Source organism: Falco naumanni, chromosome 5 (genome assembly GCF_017639655.2).
Source record: "Falco naumanni isolate bFalNau1 chromosome 5, bFalNau1.pat, whole genome shotgun sequence".
Taxonomy (NCBI): Eukaryota; Metazoa; Chordata; class Aves; order Falconiformes; family Falconidae; genus Falco; species Falco naumanni.
In genome coordinates this window covers 35,926,545-35,943,680 of record NC_054058.1, presented here as the reverse complement: position 1 = coordinate 35,943,680, position 17,136 = coordinate 35,926,545, and the positions used below count along the sequence as shown (strand labels likewise).

At 36.3% G+C, this 17,136-nt stretch overlaps 1 long non-coding RNA gene across 2 annotated transcripts in view; it reads right to left on the bottom strand.

The window, feature by feature from the left end:
* Positions 1 to 17,136, bottom strand: part of LOC121089036 — a 59,026-nt gene that overhangs the window by 14,263 nt on the left and 27,627 nt on the right. The window lies entirely within an intron of this gene.

Here is a 17,136-nt window from a genome sequence, read left to right as displayed (position 1 = left end):
AGAAAGTTGAATGAGAACGGAATATCTAGTAGACCACCACCAGGACAAGGCAATCACTGAAATACTGCCAATAGAACTGTTGCTTTAATATGAATTTTATATGAAGAATACGACATAGCTGTTCCAGACACATTATCATCTAGCATGCGTATCTAGCAAAATTACCATTTCAAAGAGAAGTGGGCAAATAATTAAGAACAACAAATCCCCTGAGCTGGAAACAAGAAGATCGTAGGTCCAGGCACAAACTCTTTTAAAGCAACTAGAAAACCCCATCTACTTTAAGAAAGGTTAGTCACTTGCTCTACTCAGACAGTAGGCAGAAGTATCTAAAATGACTAAAATATGTTGTAAAAACTGAAGAGTATATGGTATGATTATGTCAGCACTGAAAAAAAGAGCTGGGCTTTGTGTAAATTACAGAAAGGCAATGACAAAGTTTCTCGAGTTCACTAAAAGTTAGTCACGGAGTGAGAAAGTACTCATGAACATGGAAACTGTACATTTTCACTGATAAAAAAGCTAATAATAAAATGCATCAAGACACTAAAAGAGGACATGAGCACTCCAAGAAATTGAGTATTAGTGAACTAGAAAAAAAAAATATTTTTAGAATGGATGAACAACTAGACTGTTAGAAAACAGTTTGCTGGTCAGGCTCAGAGGATAACAGTTACTGTGTTTTATGCTGCCTGGAGGCTGGTATCAAGTCGGGTGCTGCAGGGGTCTACCCTAGGACAAGTCCATTAAACAACTTTACCAATAACTTGAAAGACTGGTAAGGTGTACTCTGGTCAGAATTTTAAGATAATACCTAACTGAGGTGAAAAGGTTCAGGCAACATGTTCAAGGGTGGGGCTGCCATTCAGATGGACCTAGACAGGCTGGAGGAATGGACCCTACAGGAACTGTATGAATTCAGACAGGACAAACACAAAGCCCTGCACCCGGGAGGCCCCTGGCAATGATACAGGCTGCAGACTGACTGGGGAGCAGTTCCATGGAAAAGATCTTGGCAGATAGCAAGCTGATCATAAGCCAGCATGCCCTGGTAGGAAAAGTCAACAGCATCCCAGGCTTTACTAATAAGAGCCTTTCCAGACAAGGGAACAGATTACCACATCTACTTACTGCTTATTATTCCAGATATGGTCTAACACACCTCATTTGGGGCACTGTGACAAGACAAGACGCAATGAGCATACTGTTGAAACAAGGGAAGTCCAGACTGGAGATGACTCGTCTTCACCATGAGGACAGTCAAACACTTAAAAAGATAGCTCGGAGAAATTTTGTAGTGTCCACACTTCAATGTTTTCAAGGCCCGACTGGACAAAAATACCTCATAACCTCGTCTGACCTCATAGCTGATTCTGCTTTCAGCAGGAAGCCAGACTAGAGACCTCATGAGGTCCCTTCCAACCTGAATTTCCCATGAACACATAGATTCAGCAGGAGAAAAAAACCCTACCAAATTCTCAACCCAGCAAAAATCTGCATTTCAGTGTGGAAAGGTCGAAGAAAAATATCTTAGAAAGTTACATCAAAAAAACAAAAATAAAAACAACCCCCAAGAAAAAGCTAAACTATGCCAAACAGTAATACAGGAAGAAATACTGAAACTACTATAGCAGAAATATAGTATGTCTTCTTTTAGAATACTGTCTACAAGTACAGGCAGCGAAGGCTCAAAACCCCTCCACGACACTCTTAAAATGTGAAAGCTCAGAATAAAGAAAGGTCTGAAGCTGAGGGAAGATTTTACATGAATAAAATCCAACATTTGGGCTGCAGATCTCCCTCAATGCAAGACAACACGACTGAGGCATACACAAAAAAAGCACAGTTTCACAGCGTTGTAACAAGTATCACCCCTTTGCTACCACAATATAAATAAAATTGAACCCACTCACAAAAAAAAAAGAAAGAGGATATACAATTATTTGGAAAATATACTATCTGTCATGCAAAAAATTAGTTGTTATACAACCGACAGTTGCAACACCACATTTCACAAGTCCTTGTGGATTTTATGTTTTATGTGTCTACATGTATGAAGATTTTTTTTGTGTATTAGAGGATTACAAAATAACAGCAACAGAAGCTTTTCCATTTCTGGCAATGAGATAATTTTTACGAAGTGAAAGGGGAAAAGTTATATACATAAGATCATTCCACAGGCCTGATCCAGATCAGCAATTTTTGCATTCCTCTTTGCAGAACCTTGCCTCTAATTTTCTTTTGCTCACCTGCATATGTTAAACAATTTCATGATTAGTAATTTGTATTTTTCACTTTGAAATTTGCAGGGTTTAAAATTTTTGTGAGAAAATACCACACAGTGTATTTACTGTTCTAGAAATTCTAGAAAAAGGTTACAAAGTAATATTCATTCCCAGTTTTCCCTGACATTTAAAAGTCACTTTACTGGGTAGTTCATCTTAATTCAAGGAGTTATAACAAATCATGTTTGTCAGATATATAACTAATTAATGAGCAAACTGCCCCAGTACAATTCCATGGACATTGTTTACATTTTCCTAAAACTAGTTCTTAGGCCCAGCTATCTATTTTTGAGAGCCAGAAAAGTACTTAAAAATTAAAATATTTAGGTCTTATTTTCCTAATGACAATAGTAACATCCCACTGCAGAAAGACGAGAACATGTTAAAGTTTTTGATTTAATGGCTACCTGAGGATGAACTGGAGAGGAGCAGCACATAAAAGCCACAGTTAGCTGAAAAAAGTTCTTCTTTGCTCCTTCACCCACGGTTCTTATAGAATTCTTATGCACGTTTCTTCCCCACAAGAGTCTCTGTGTCTCTTCACTCTGTCATCACTGTTATCATGTTGGGCACTCATTTAGTCTTATTTTTAAGGAAGCTGGAGCCCAGAGTGCTCACTCAGTTTCAGCCATACACAGCATACAGCAACCACAGCAGATCTGGTTAACTGCAAGTGTTCTGAACAGGCGTATTCTAAATCTTTAGCCTCTCTTGCCCTACACCTGTAGAAAATGCAGCTGTCATGAATATGTAGAAAGAGTGGAAGATGGAGGTAAGACAAAACTCTTGCACCTAGTGTATTCCTTCCAAGGAAAGAAGGAAAGGTGGAATGGCAGAGGATCTGAGACGCTTTTGCTTCTCTTAAAAGGACTGCAGAGGGAGCCATTGATTCCAAGAGCACGAATCAAAGGAAGCACACTCCACACCTGTTTCTCCTGGCAAACGACTGAGAAAGCTTCAAGATTCTGGCAGCTGGAAGCAGGAACCAGAAATAGACCCTTAAACAGCAGGGGGAAAGTCAATAGAAAACTTGCTTTTTTTCAAAAAAAAAAAGGAACCGCAAGTTGTTGAACTCTGTATTTTATTATTTCACAGCTTTTTTTCCTTAAAAATCTAGGCACCTGTGAATACCCAAATTTTGACAAAAGTTTATACATTGAATGTTCTAAAAAGTAAAAGACAAATTGTTTTAAAGTTAAAAAAGCTATTCACAATTAGACACTCAATACTTAATTTTCAGAAAACTAAATATACCAGAAGGAACCTAGACATAATAAACTATTTCTTTTTCCAGAAGTGCAACAACTGTTACTACAGTTTTATACCCCTCTTTCTAAAAATAGCTACAGTAAGACCCTAATGGATTTAATTAATGAGTAAACCTAATGTGGAGTTCCTAGATAAAGTCAGCCACACTTTGAAGTGTCAGAAAGTTTCAAGGGCAAATGCCTCATCTTTCCTGAATGCTGATGCCAGAAAGCACATTTTCCCAACAAGATTCAACACCTTCATTAGATAGCCTAGCCCATCAAAACTGAACTAAGCATATGAGAAACCAAATATTTTCTCAGGAAAAAAGTTAGATGCCTGTAAGAAAACTTACTATGAAAAGCTATTAATTTTAAACAACCATATTTTGTCTTTTTGTCTTCACCAGTTACAGAAACATACTAATGCAGCTTCATCGGAGAGGGACTATCATTACCTTTTCCCACTCATTCCATAGCTCCTTTTCATAGCTGTGATTTTTATTTTTTTCTTTTCTGTTTTATAAAAAAAGGCTGCAACCAGCCACCTGAGTGAACAGGAGATAAAGACTCTTGTAAGATTTTTTTCATTCACGAGCATCTCAAGCATACATGAACTGAAAACTATCAGGCAGACTCTGGTGAGGACCCACCAAGGTCAAAAGCTGCTTTCTGCAGGTTGTGGCAATTTACTTCCAGTGCTTTATGTTACCTGCTAAATTTAATACAACCTATCAGCTTAAGACTGATAAATTTGGTGGTTTGTCACAATTACTGCTTTAACACCAGCGCACCTTCCCAATCACCATCAGCAACAATGCTAGGCTGTTGGCATTTCTTTTGTCTCACTAATATTTGCTTTAAGTAGAATTGCACAATCTAATCCTTAAAATCCAAGCAATTAGTCAGTAGTCACTACTGCTAACAGTGGCAGAAGCCCTATAAATGCCAAGCAGTTAGAAGAACTTGTCAGAAATCTCAGAAGCAATTTGAGGTCTAACAGAAATGTAGTAATTACCACAAATGCAAGGAAAGCTGAATCACTTCTCTGCTGGGCTTTATTATGAGCACTTTGGACAAACTGCATTGGGGAAAATTTTACTCATTAGCAACAGATTAATTAAATTTTTAATTTAACTTCTTTTGATAAAATTGAATGCAATTTAGCTGCAAATACTTTAATAATTTTCTTTAGGTAAATTAGTGTTAAGCTAGCATCTCAAAATACACCGAATAGCATAAATTGGTTAGCAAAATTAGTACCAAACTATACTTTTTAGATTAAAACTTAGTTTCACTACACAAATGAAAGCATAAAAAAACCCACCTTAGAAACAGTGATTTAAACTTAAAAGAAAAAAAATAATAGAAAAAACAACTCCTAAAATGAGAAAGCCCAAAGTCTTTTTCTGAACCACATAGGGGAAAGTCTCAGAACCAAGATATGCATGAAAAGTTACCTGAATTTTTGGTCTCTTTCAGGATTTTGTTGTAATTGTACAGCACTGTGATGTTACTAAATTTTCATTTGAACCTATTTCTACTTTCCCCCACCCCCCCAACTCAACTTTGACAAAGCAGAGCCCTGGTGTACAAAAAATATCAGCACAAGATGTGAACCATCTCCTACCCGACTCACTATTTTCTTGAAGTTTCTCATCAGCATCTAGATTGAGCATTTCAATGTTAGTATCATCATGCAGTCCTAACTGGTTTTCCTGTTAGTAAAAAGAGAAGTGAAAATTTACTAATGTAATTCTAGTGCTGAGTCACATATCACATTCAGTACTCCCTGCTAATCATTTTGAATACTAACACACTTAAACCACGTATAATTACTTTTTAAAATCTCTAATCTAATACCCATGTTTGTTATATGCTGCCAAATGGTACTTTAATTCCTGACTCAATGAAATGTTACATTAACTGTAACTGCCAACATGTTAGCATACACCATCATAAAAAACGTGCATCATCCTTAGAGAACAATAGGACAGATTATCAGTGGCAGCTCAATTAATCATTAAGAATAGAGAAGTTATGTAACTGAATAGGTAAATTATGTTTCACCTAAATAAGCATCAAACCTGCAGCAGTGGTTAAAAGACTAGAAGTTTTGTTTCTGTCTCCAACTGTCACTAATTAATCACCTGCACTTGCAGAAACAACCTATGGCCCATTTTCAATGTAATTTTAAAAATGTTTATGTTATCTAATATTCTGTGAAATACTCAGCAGCTTAAGATTAATTCCCTGCTAAGCTTAAAACAAATATTTTTACAAATATAATGAAAACAACAGTCACAATTTGGAAATGCTAAAAAGGCCAGAACCCCAGCCACATTTCATACTGTATAGATAGGAAAGTTTACTTAATTAAGAAGTTATTTTAAAATGCATTACTTAGCTGCAAACTACTTCATATAAGCTTGTAGATATATATATGTATACACAAAAAATAATCCATCTGAATCTTGCTCTGAAGGCTACTTGAACTACTTAGCTGTTTGCAGCAAGATACTGTTTTGCCAGTAATACCTTTGACCACCAAAGATGTTTAAGTCAGTCAAGTTATGGTATGACAGGATATCTAGAAATGACATTTAAAAGCTTCAACTCTGAAGCTGCCAAGGCAGTTTTAAATAATAGTCATCTCAGACACAAAACCGCATAAAGCATTCTGAATGTAAACAAAAGTGCTCTCCTTTTCCTGCACCACAATTGATTACGCACTCCATCCATTTCTGTGTTCTGTACATACATAGTATAGATCCCATAAAAATCTGAATTCAGTAAGACACGAGTAATTACCATCTTTCTGTATTATTCTTCAGCTAAAGATCATTAGTATTTCACAAGCTATGAATTGTTGCTGACTTTTGCAACTCTGAAAAAACCTTTCACACTTCCATAAGAAATCTTTTACACTTTCCATTTAGGGGAAAAATCTGACCCGGAAGTACTTTTAACCGTTCACCCCCCTCACCCCCCTCCACTATGTTGAACAGCCACTTGTAAGCAGCCCAATGACTCTATTTAGCTAACTCATTTTACAGTTAATTTACTATTTATGGTGCAGACACACATGAACAAGTTACAGCAGTTTAAACTGACATCTGTAAGTGGCTGGTATTTTGATATACACATTGATAACCACCCTGACAGAGAAGACAAAAAACATCTTAACTGTGCTCTGCCACTTAGATTTGGAAAGCTAGATGATGCATTGCCAAAACACGATAGCAGACACAAACAGCGAAAACAACTTTTAATGGCTCAAGAAAGCAGATGATAATCAGAATTACTAAAACCTACACTTTTGCACTATACAGTCAATCACCTGCACTGACACAAATACTGTTTTCTCCTGTTCGTTAGGAATGACTGAAAAGTGTCACAAACAAGGCACACACAAAGAGGTTCTGAAATTATTATGCCTCAAGAGATCTGACTAGACAGGAAGAAAAAGAACTTTCTTTTCTGTGTTCACAGAAATACATTGTGTGGCTTCTAAACACATAGAAACTACCAGTGGCCCAGAAAGATCCTGAGCAACAAACAGCTGGAGGCTGAGAACAATTCTGTTGTAAGTGTATATATTAATCCTCCATTAAGCCTGTCTTAGGCATCCACTTCTCACCACTATCAAAAAACAGCAGAAGGAATACAGGCTATTCACACACACACTGTACAGCTACTTTCCAGTTTCTCCAGTTATCAGAATGTAAATTCAAACTCATTTTAGTCATAAGGGAGCCACTGACAGTGCTGCTTGCTTGTGTAATTTTCCCAAACTTCTCAAGTTTATTAAAATTGTTAAGATATATGACTGACCAGCAAACTATTAAAACACCCACTCATCTCTGGGGCAGAACCTGGGCTTTTCTTGCTTGCATATATTATTACAACTTGTCCTAAACCAAAAAAACTTAAATCGCCACAGGAGTAAGTTATTTCTCTAGGAATCACACATGGCAACCCTGTATCTGTTGAAACCCGCCAATATGATTTCAGAGTACTTCTATAACATTTCTTAGCAACCTAAATCCACAAAAGCTTACTTGATCTGTAGACAACTATTACATTCTCCCTTCTTATAATACATTGTCTTGTCTACTACCCAAATGCCTCAGTGAACAAACTTTAAACAAGGGACAGGAAATGTTGACATGCTTTTAGTGTTGCTTTTACCCTCAGGGGACCTGATATTGCACAATACCTTTTTGCAGGGTTCAGGTGTCCTTAGTTGTCCACACACTCTCTTACCTATTGTAATGATGAAGACCATCACTACCATTTTTAGTGTCAAGAATAAATTATAATTAAAAAAAAAAGATCTTTTCTACAAACCTCATATCCACTTCTTCCACACCCAATGAAAGAAGACAAACTTTGGAGGAACTGAAACAAATTCACACCCATCTAGTTCATAAACTGAAAACAACTATCCTTGTAGGGTCATGCAAATGCATGAAGTCAGCAAGACCAATGAGTTTTACACCTTTCAATGACTCCCTCAAACTAATCAAACTGCAAACAATTTGGAAGAATAAAGTAAGCTTTTACTGTCCATGGCTCAAATTTCTCCTCGAATACCTATCCCCTCAGTCTGCCATAAGACAGCAAGATTGAAAACATTTATCAATACTTTCACATCTACAGGATTTTGTTTAAAGTGGCTGATTATATAGAACTCTGCCACATTGATGTGGACCACAACCACTTCCAACAACTTTGTAAAGCCAATACTGAATAAGAGATCAAAAGGCAATATTCTGAAAAGGTAGAAACCCCTCAAATTGTGTGCCAATAGTACACCTGCATGAAAAGAGATACTGTGTAAGCAAAGCCACAAAGCAGTGTGTCCCTGGCTCGCTCTGTCTCCAAAATCATAGTGGGACTATACTATACCAGCTCTCAAATGCAGAACTGCTGTTTTTAGTTTTTTCAACAAATGCTATTTGCTTTTTTGTCTGTTTTGCGAAATATTATAAACTGTTGTAATCAACTGACGAAGAGATGCTATTGGTTGAGAGAAAAAAACTAACAAGAAAACATTCATGAAAAAGAAAGAACCTTTAAAAGAATGGAAAAGGTGAGTTTAAACTGAATTTTATTTAAGACACAAGCATTTTTTCCTTTAGAAATCAGATACATACCTGTTCCCTGCAATGACATTCCATGTCATTACATTTCCTTCACATGAACTGTACATATAAAAAGGCTGGATCAAAGGACTGTAGGATGACAGCTCTTAGAGATCTCAAAGTCAATTTGGCAGATGATAGTATTTTCCAAGGGAAAGAAAACACAACATTGTATTAACTTTCTCTTTTGTGCTTCAAAAGCACTTCGGGGTATTTTGAGATTAGAAAACAAGAGAGTCATCTTTCAGGTTGGTATCTTTATTTTAGCAGTCTTCACTATGGTTAAGCAGGTTTCAGATAAGTAGTCCATTTTGCCTCTGTAGAAAACAGTACACCCAACTAGCAAAATCTTGTGCTTGATGCCAAATTTCTTTTAAAATTGCCAAGCCGCTAAGATATCAACAGCATTTCTTTACAATAATTTAAGTAGCACTGTCTAATTCCATGTTCTTTTTTGCAAAGTCCTAAACAATTTTATCTTGTCTATAACTACTGTTTTATAAAGCCAGTAGACCTTGATAACATACTGTACTGGTTTTAGCTGGAATAGAGCTTAATTTCTACATAGTAGCTAGTATGGGGCTATGTCTTGGATCTGTGCTGAAAATAATGTTGATAACACGTTGATGTTTTAGGTACAGCTGAGCAGTGCTCACACAGTGTCAAGGCCTCTTCTGCTTCTCAGACTGCCCCACCAGCAAGTAGGCTGGGGGTGGACAACAAGCTGGGAGGGGTCACAGCCAGGACAGGTGACCCCAGCTGACCAAAGGGATATTCCATACCACATGACATCATGCTTAGGAACAAAACTGAGGGGGGGAGATGGGAAGCTGCCAGTGCACTGGGACTGGCTGGGCATTGCTCGGTTGGTGGTAAGCAACTGTTTTGGTTTTACATCACTTGTTTTTTTCTTAGGTTTTATTTTCCTCTCAGTTGGTTTTGTTTGTTTTTTTTTTTTTTAAATATTAAATTTAACTTTTAGATTATTAAAACATTCTCTTTATCTCAATCCACACATTTTCTCACTTTTACCCTTCCAGTTTTCCCCCTCATTTCACTGCAGGGGTGTGGGGGGGAAAGTGAGCTGTGTGGTGCTTAGTTGCCAGCTGGGGTTATACCACATACTGTAATTATAGCTCCTTACTACAATGCCTTCAAATTCTGAAATTCAAAGTTATAAAATCACAAGCAGGTTCCCTCCCCCCTCCTCACCAATGAAAGGTCTAACTGTGTAGTGTTTTGTAGGAAAGTGTTATGAGGTTCTTTTGCTGGCCACAGTGATAAAGAGAAAACCTAACCCAAAATTTCTGCTCCCCAACTATGTTAATTTATATTTAAAACAAGAGGAGTATGCCGTAACATTTTTACAAGCCTTAATAACATGTCATTAAAGGGGAGGACTTCTTTTAACTTAATATTTAAAGTAATTTCATTCTTTACTGAGAGGTTAATGGATTTTCCTTTTTTTTTTTTTTTTTTTTTTTTTTTAAGTAATACATGACATGCAAAGATTTTGGTTTTGAAATTACTCTCCTAAGGAGTTGTAACATTTTTCAGGCCAGAATAATGAAGCTAGCAGAGTACAGTAAAGATTACAGCAGTTTCTGCTGTGAAAAATTGTGTTTGTGCTCAGACCAGTTCTTAAGCTGTTACCTTCCAGGAGAATCTTAAGTTGTCTTGTTAGGCAAAATACATCTCTATTTCTAAGAGAGTTTACAAAATAGTGTATACAAAGACTCTAGGAACTTACAGCTGTATGTCAGCATTAGAAAAACTAGCTGCTCCTACAACTCACGTTCCAGAAAAATGATGGAAACATACCCTGTATATCAGGGAACAGAAGTGTTGGAAACCCATCAGAAGACACCAAAACCAAATAAACTAATACATTCCAAAAACATGGCATGTTATAAAAAAAAAAAAAACAACAAACCAACACACACCAACAAATAAAAAACAAACCAAAAACACACACACACACATCCGCTCCCCCCATTCCTGGACCCAATGGAGAGGCAACAGCCACATGAGTAACCTGAAACCTACTCTGACTTGTCAGATATTCACAGGAAAGTACATCGAGGTTGAAAGATCACCTCTTCCTAACAAGCCAAAATCTTCACGAGTAGCAGGGACTCATACTGTAGAGAAACCATCACGTCTGAAAGCACCACATACCAGGCCAGTACTAGACTGGAAAACAGCTTTTTGTAATTACAGTGACAAGGCATTTTTTTCATTTTGTTACTGTATAGGCCTTCAGCCTGAATGTTTTAAATTATTTAGTACCGTCTGAATAGAAACCTCATTCTGTATTCCTAAGTAGTATTATAAGTCCCAGAGATACAGGCGTCAAGCTTTTGGATGCTGTGTTAAGTTTAACTACCCAACTAAGATATTTTTTTTTACTGTATTAATTCTAAATCACACACAATGAAAGCACCAGCCAAACTTCTGCATTATTGTCAGCATCAAGCAACATTCACTATCAAAAACTGAGCATAACTTACCCATAAACACAGTTAGAGGAACACTTGTGATTTTAGGAACGATACCTCCTGACTGGCAACACTCCCTCCTCACACCTTCCTTCTGAATTTTAAGCTTCTATTTATAAATATAAGAGCATGTAACTTCACAGATTAAACACTACTCAGGCAGGCTTACGTTTCTTTATTCTCAACATATATGAAACAAAAGCAAGAGCTTAGACATTCAAGTGTGATATACTTTTTAACCTTTTCATCACATCTGTGTGAATGCTTCAGGATAACAAAAAAACCAACACAAAAAAATCATAGCCAGTGCCAAGAGAGTTCTGAAGAGTGATTTAAACAGAAGGCAAATACTAATTAGCAATTAGACACAGAGGAGGGGCGGCGCAGGAAATTAACCAGGATGAGAACAGGCAGGTAATAAGGTAAGGGAGAGATTCATATTGACAAATAAGAACAGAGCAGCAACTTGCAAGGAAATAAAACAAGGATTAACAGGTAACCTCAAGACAGCTTAGTAAATGGCACTGGACAATGAGACTGAACAACATGACAAGCCTCAGTGTTTGTGTCAGCGGTTTTGAAAAAGCCACCAGAGTACGGGAAAGTAGCCTAATTTCTTGACTACCTATTCAGTTCAAAAATTACTTCTATAAACACTAACAAAAAAGTTAAATAAAAATGCATTTATCTAACACCATATAGTACAGAATCTCTTCCCTTTTCCTGAACTTGTTAGGAGTTGAGCATTATTAAAAATCCTGCGCAGCCACACTTTTCATCAAAATTGCGTGTACCTAGATTTTTTATCATACAAAGCATTAAAAGAGCAGAACTAGCTATCTTTCTTTCATTCCCTTCTACAACACTGAATCAAAACCATGATTCATAAATACCCCTCTATAAATTACTTATGTCAAAGCCCCTCCCTCCCTGCAAATTCATAGGTTTTTACTTTGAAATATGAAGGAACAAGGAGGGGAAGGGGAAATTTTACATTTGACATGAAAAATTTTAATTGCATTTATTTTGAGAAAGAAGTTTGCAACGTAAGCTCAAAAGTCCTGCCAATATTGAAAGAAACCTAAAAATACTTCAAATCAGGCATAAAATTTTAGCTTCCTCCTGCAGTATTTTACAGCAAAGGAACAACTGAGAAATAAAGTGTTGTCTGTGCAGTAATCCTTAACAGATGGATAAAAACAGCTGAAAAGAAACCAGCCACAAACAAGAAGCTCAGTCCTTGTTGGTATTTTCAGAGTACCAAGGCTGTTAGTGGAAAAAAACTAATAATCATTAGTGGGAAATTAACTACCACAAAATATAATTAAAAAATAAAATCATAAACCAAAGAACAGTAGAAGATGTGGGGTTCCAAGTAGATTTCATTTCTTTTCCTTTTTTTTTTTTTTTTTTTTTTTTATGAAGGGAAGAAAAAGGTAGACCCTGGAAAGCCAGAAACCAGACACCCTGTCCCCCAACTATTTTATTAAGTGACAGGATACTTCGTTATATGATATTCACCAACAGATTGTATGGATAAATAGACCCAATATTCCTGTCAAATAAGACTTCTACATCTGCCAAAAATAACTATGTTTTTTAAAACTCTATGCTTATTTGAAAAAGCTTACTTCTGTACAGGTTGTTTTCCCTCTTTGTGGCACTAATATTAGATAATTATTGGAATCAAAAGCATACCATTGACAGGTGCCAGCTGTCTTTACCATGTTGATGCCATTTTAACAGAAAGAGTATTTTCTGACAGTCTGACAGCAAGGAAGAAACTGCAAGATCAAACAATGGAACCCATTAAGATGAACCTGGCAACAAAACTACCAGACAGTAAGTTTCTCCGAAAGCAGCCTAAGGAGCAGGGATGTAGAAAGGGGAAAGAGCGTGTGCAAAACCCAGACTTTGCTGAAAAGCAATCCAATGAGTAACAAAAGGATATGCTGCCAAAAAACTAAATGAAAGAACTGTAGAAACGTCCCGAATACACAAAATTAAGAAGAACAAGAGCACAACTCAACTACCACAATATTAAAAAAACCCTTAAAATTACAAAATTAAGTAAAAAGGTATGTATTAATAACAGTGGGAGAAATAAACTAAATTAAAGTGAGGACTGAGTCCATCAGTAACTTCGCTTGCGTTTAATTACCAAGAAATTGCTACTGGATTTCTGTCATTCCTTTCAAGAGTGGCAGAGGCAAGCATGAAGGCCAGCTTTTGTATCAGTGCCACCAGGTTGAGGGGACTCAACCAAGACTATCACTCTTCATGATGCCTGACTGCAGGGATTTTTTTATTAATCCTTTTAAAAAATTTTTTAATAATACCTCATGTAATGTTCAATAGCTCAAAGCACATAAATATTTAGTCTTAAAAGTGACCTGCTCAGCTCCACATGAGGCACAATTTTTTTTCTTTTTGAAAAACAGAAAGAAATCTCCTTTTTTCTTCAAGGCTTGGTATCTTAGAATACTATACAGTCTAGGATGCAAGAAAATCTGAAACAGTTACAGAACAAAACCAGTTTACAAGGAATAAGGCCTGATATATCATTTTTTTTCCACTGTGTGACGGAGTCTTCATGTATAACTTTTTAGGTTATTTTCAGACTGGCACCATAAGAAAATCCATTCTTGCAGTACCCAGATCTTTATATCCTGACGTTCATGGTGTCTCCATGAAAGATGATTCTGTTGCCATCCCTGACACTCCAGAATACTTCATTCAGATATACCTCTATCTACAATAAATTTGGTTTCTCAGGTTATATTCTTGTAATTCCGGAAGAGAAGCAGCAAGGCTTCTTAGGGGTAAGGACGGCTGACAGCATTAACAACCTGCCTCTTCCCATGCTACTGGGCAAGAACGTAAAAAGCAGAGTGACATCTTTTCTATCAATTAAACTTTCTTTTAAGGGAAGACTCTGGAAACAAATATTGATAACTGGTCATGGGATCTGCAGTCTCAGGTAACTGAGGCTACTATTCTAACCACTACTTTTCCTGCAATATGTATCAACAGGGACCCCTCTGGCTTTCTTGTTTTTCTGGAGTGAGGTCATTAACACTCTGAGATACAGAACTTCATGTGGTAAGCCTTACTTTTTACGAAGATAAATTATGGGCATATCTTTTCATGGTGATGAAGACAGAACACTTTGATATCAATATAACAAAGATATCTCTAGACATTAATGTATTTACATTCTTTCCCTCAAGTCCAATGCATACTTACAGAAAATAAGATAGATCAATTTTCAGCCTGAAATCAGCTTAAGACAGTGTCAGAAGTGACTGTTAGGTGACATTTTGGCAAAGACCCTTCTTGGCAAAATCTAATACAGCATAAAAGGGAATCGGCTACAGTCTAAAGACAATTTTCCACGTCTGCTTGCTCAAGTGCTTTTCAATTTAAATTCAGGTGAAGTGATCACAGGAACATTCTGCAAGAGGCCCAAAAGTAGGTATCCCCTTTTCTGGCCTCAACAAGAGAGAACTTCTGAACTTTGGGGAAGCACCTACCAGAGCCCTGAGCATCTTGCATTCTGAAAAAGTACCAAGCATAATCACAGTAAGGCCATTTACCCCTCGACAGAAATGCTTCTAGTGCAGCTGATAACAAGGCATTCAAGCGTGTAGGCCTGGGCCTTTGTCTTTTGAACATAAAGAGGTTTTTATCTTACATTTTATGTTATTATCTTACATTTTATGTTATTTTATGTATCTTAAGATACAAATAGAAAAAGTATAAAAATTAATTCTACAATCTTTTCCTCCTTTTGCAACGATAGCTTTAATACTGCTGTTGAAATTATCTCTTCAGTCTTGTAGGACTTCAAGACAGAATTCTTGCCCACTTCTATTTCATAATTATTCTGAGGCAGCCAATAAAAGATGCTACGAATCACCATAAACAGTAATTTCATTCTTTGTATCATATGTCAAAATCTCTTTTTGGCTAGAAATGAATTATTCAGAACAAACTCTACAAATGGGGCCTTAATCTTAACCTCATATATGATATCATTAAACTTATTGTCACTGAAGTTGCTGGCATTAATCAGCATTACTAATCTCATAAGACCAATGAGCTGCAGACTCAACTTACAATGTTTGAGAAGAGCTTCAAAGGAGATGCTAACATAAAAAGTGTTCAAAGTCCTTCCTAAACATTCATAGGAAATAAAACACTGGAAGATGACAGCTTGTTTAGATATCATTTGCAGGCTCAAAAAATAATTTCTAGTAAAAGCAAAAGAACAGGTAAATTTTAGGCCTTTTAAGAACACAGTGTAAACTGAGTGAGGTCCAAAAGGATTGCTGGTACTTAATATGGGTATTAAAAAAATAGAAACAAACTAGAAAAACACAGAAGAAAAGATCCAACGATCTGAACAATAAGCATAAAAATAATTATATTATATTTAGCTTTTCTTTACAGATTAGTGTTTTCGAATGAGTAAAAGGGGAGAAATGAAGGATTCAAATAAAATATTGAATGAATGGTTAGTTATATTAGTGTCTTTGAAGCACAAAACTAACTTCTTCCAGAAAACTCATGTCATCTGCCTGGAGGAATTGGCAGGGGTGGAGGATAAGAAAAAAAAGTCCTGACAAAAGGAAAAAAAATGAAGTATATTACTGAAGTCTTAAAAATATTTCTTAGAAAAATGTACCTTTATGAAAATGGCTCATTAGAGCATGCAAACATTTGTAAATTAAGGACACAATTTAATGATATACAATACAGTGGAATATACTTCACTCAATTTTTTTAGAGGACAAATCCTTCCACTGTTATAGCTATAAAACTCTCCTGAGACCAGGAAAGAGAAGATAATCATTTACAGACTGAAGAAACACTGAAAAATACACTTCTGTGAGTAGTCCTGTACACCACAGGATGGGGAGAAGGACTAAATGTAGTCATAAATCTTTTTTGCTTAATATGATCCTATATAGCTCTCAATTAGTAACACTGAAACCAAATGCACGATTCCAAATCTCCCACATGTCCTAAATGACAATTCTTGCAAAACAATACTGCACACACACTGAGGTACTCAAAGTCTAAAAGATTTGTTTTGAAATTTAAACACACTAAGTTTTTTGAACATCTCATCCTGGAACAGAGATACAATCTTTGCCACTACACCCAGAATTAAGAATACCAAAGAAAAGCATACTTTTCATTGGAGGAAAACAGTAAGTTTCACAGGACAGTTAATTTAATCTACTTCCTGCCACACAGACAAAACATGAAAGCTCTATATCCATATATATACACAAATATGCACACACACACATATTCCCTCTGTTTGATGAAAACTAAGCACCAGTAACCATGCTAATAAAATCAGTAATTAATTGCACCATGATGTTTGTATGCACACTTCTATCCCCCACTGAACCTTGTAACTACATTCTTGTCAAGAGATGCATTCAATACACTGGATGGCTGCAGGTACATCCACTGACGTGTTTTCATTTGTCAGCTCCTAATCTAGTGAGCCTTCCTTCAAAGCTATTTAAAATTAACACAATTCCTAAAGTACATGCCGGACAATTGCCAAATCCTTTCTCTAATAATTAATCACCTCCTAACTTGATGCCTACAGCTTACAAAATGTTTTGTTCTATTAGAACACCTCTCAAAAAAGCTCCAGCTAAGAAACAACAAATTTTAGTTTTAGTCCTCTTTTTTTTTTCTTTTTTCACTTTTTCAGCCAGCCTCTTGCACAAAACTACAAGCAAGCTAACAATGATTCATATTTCCATGAAATTTAGGAACCATATTTTAAACAGATGAGCTGCAAAACTACCACTAACTCATTGAGATAGTCAGGACTATATAATAAATTTATAAACCTATTGAAGAATATGATAATCACTATGTCATTATGCAAACCAAATTACTGACTCAATATCTGCATCTTCAGGAAGTAAGC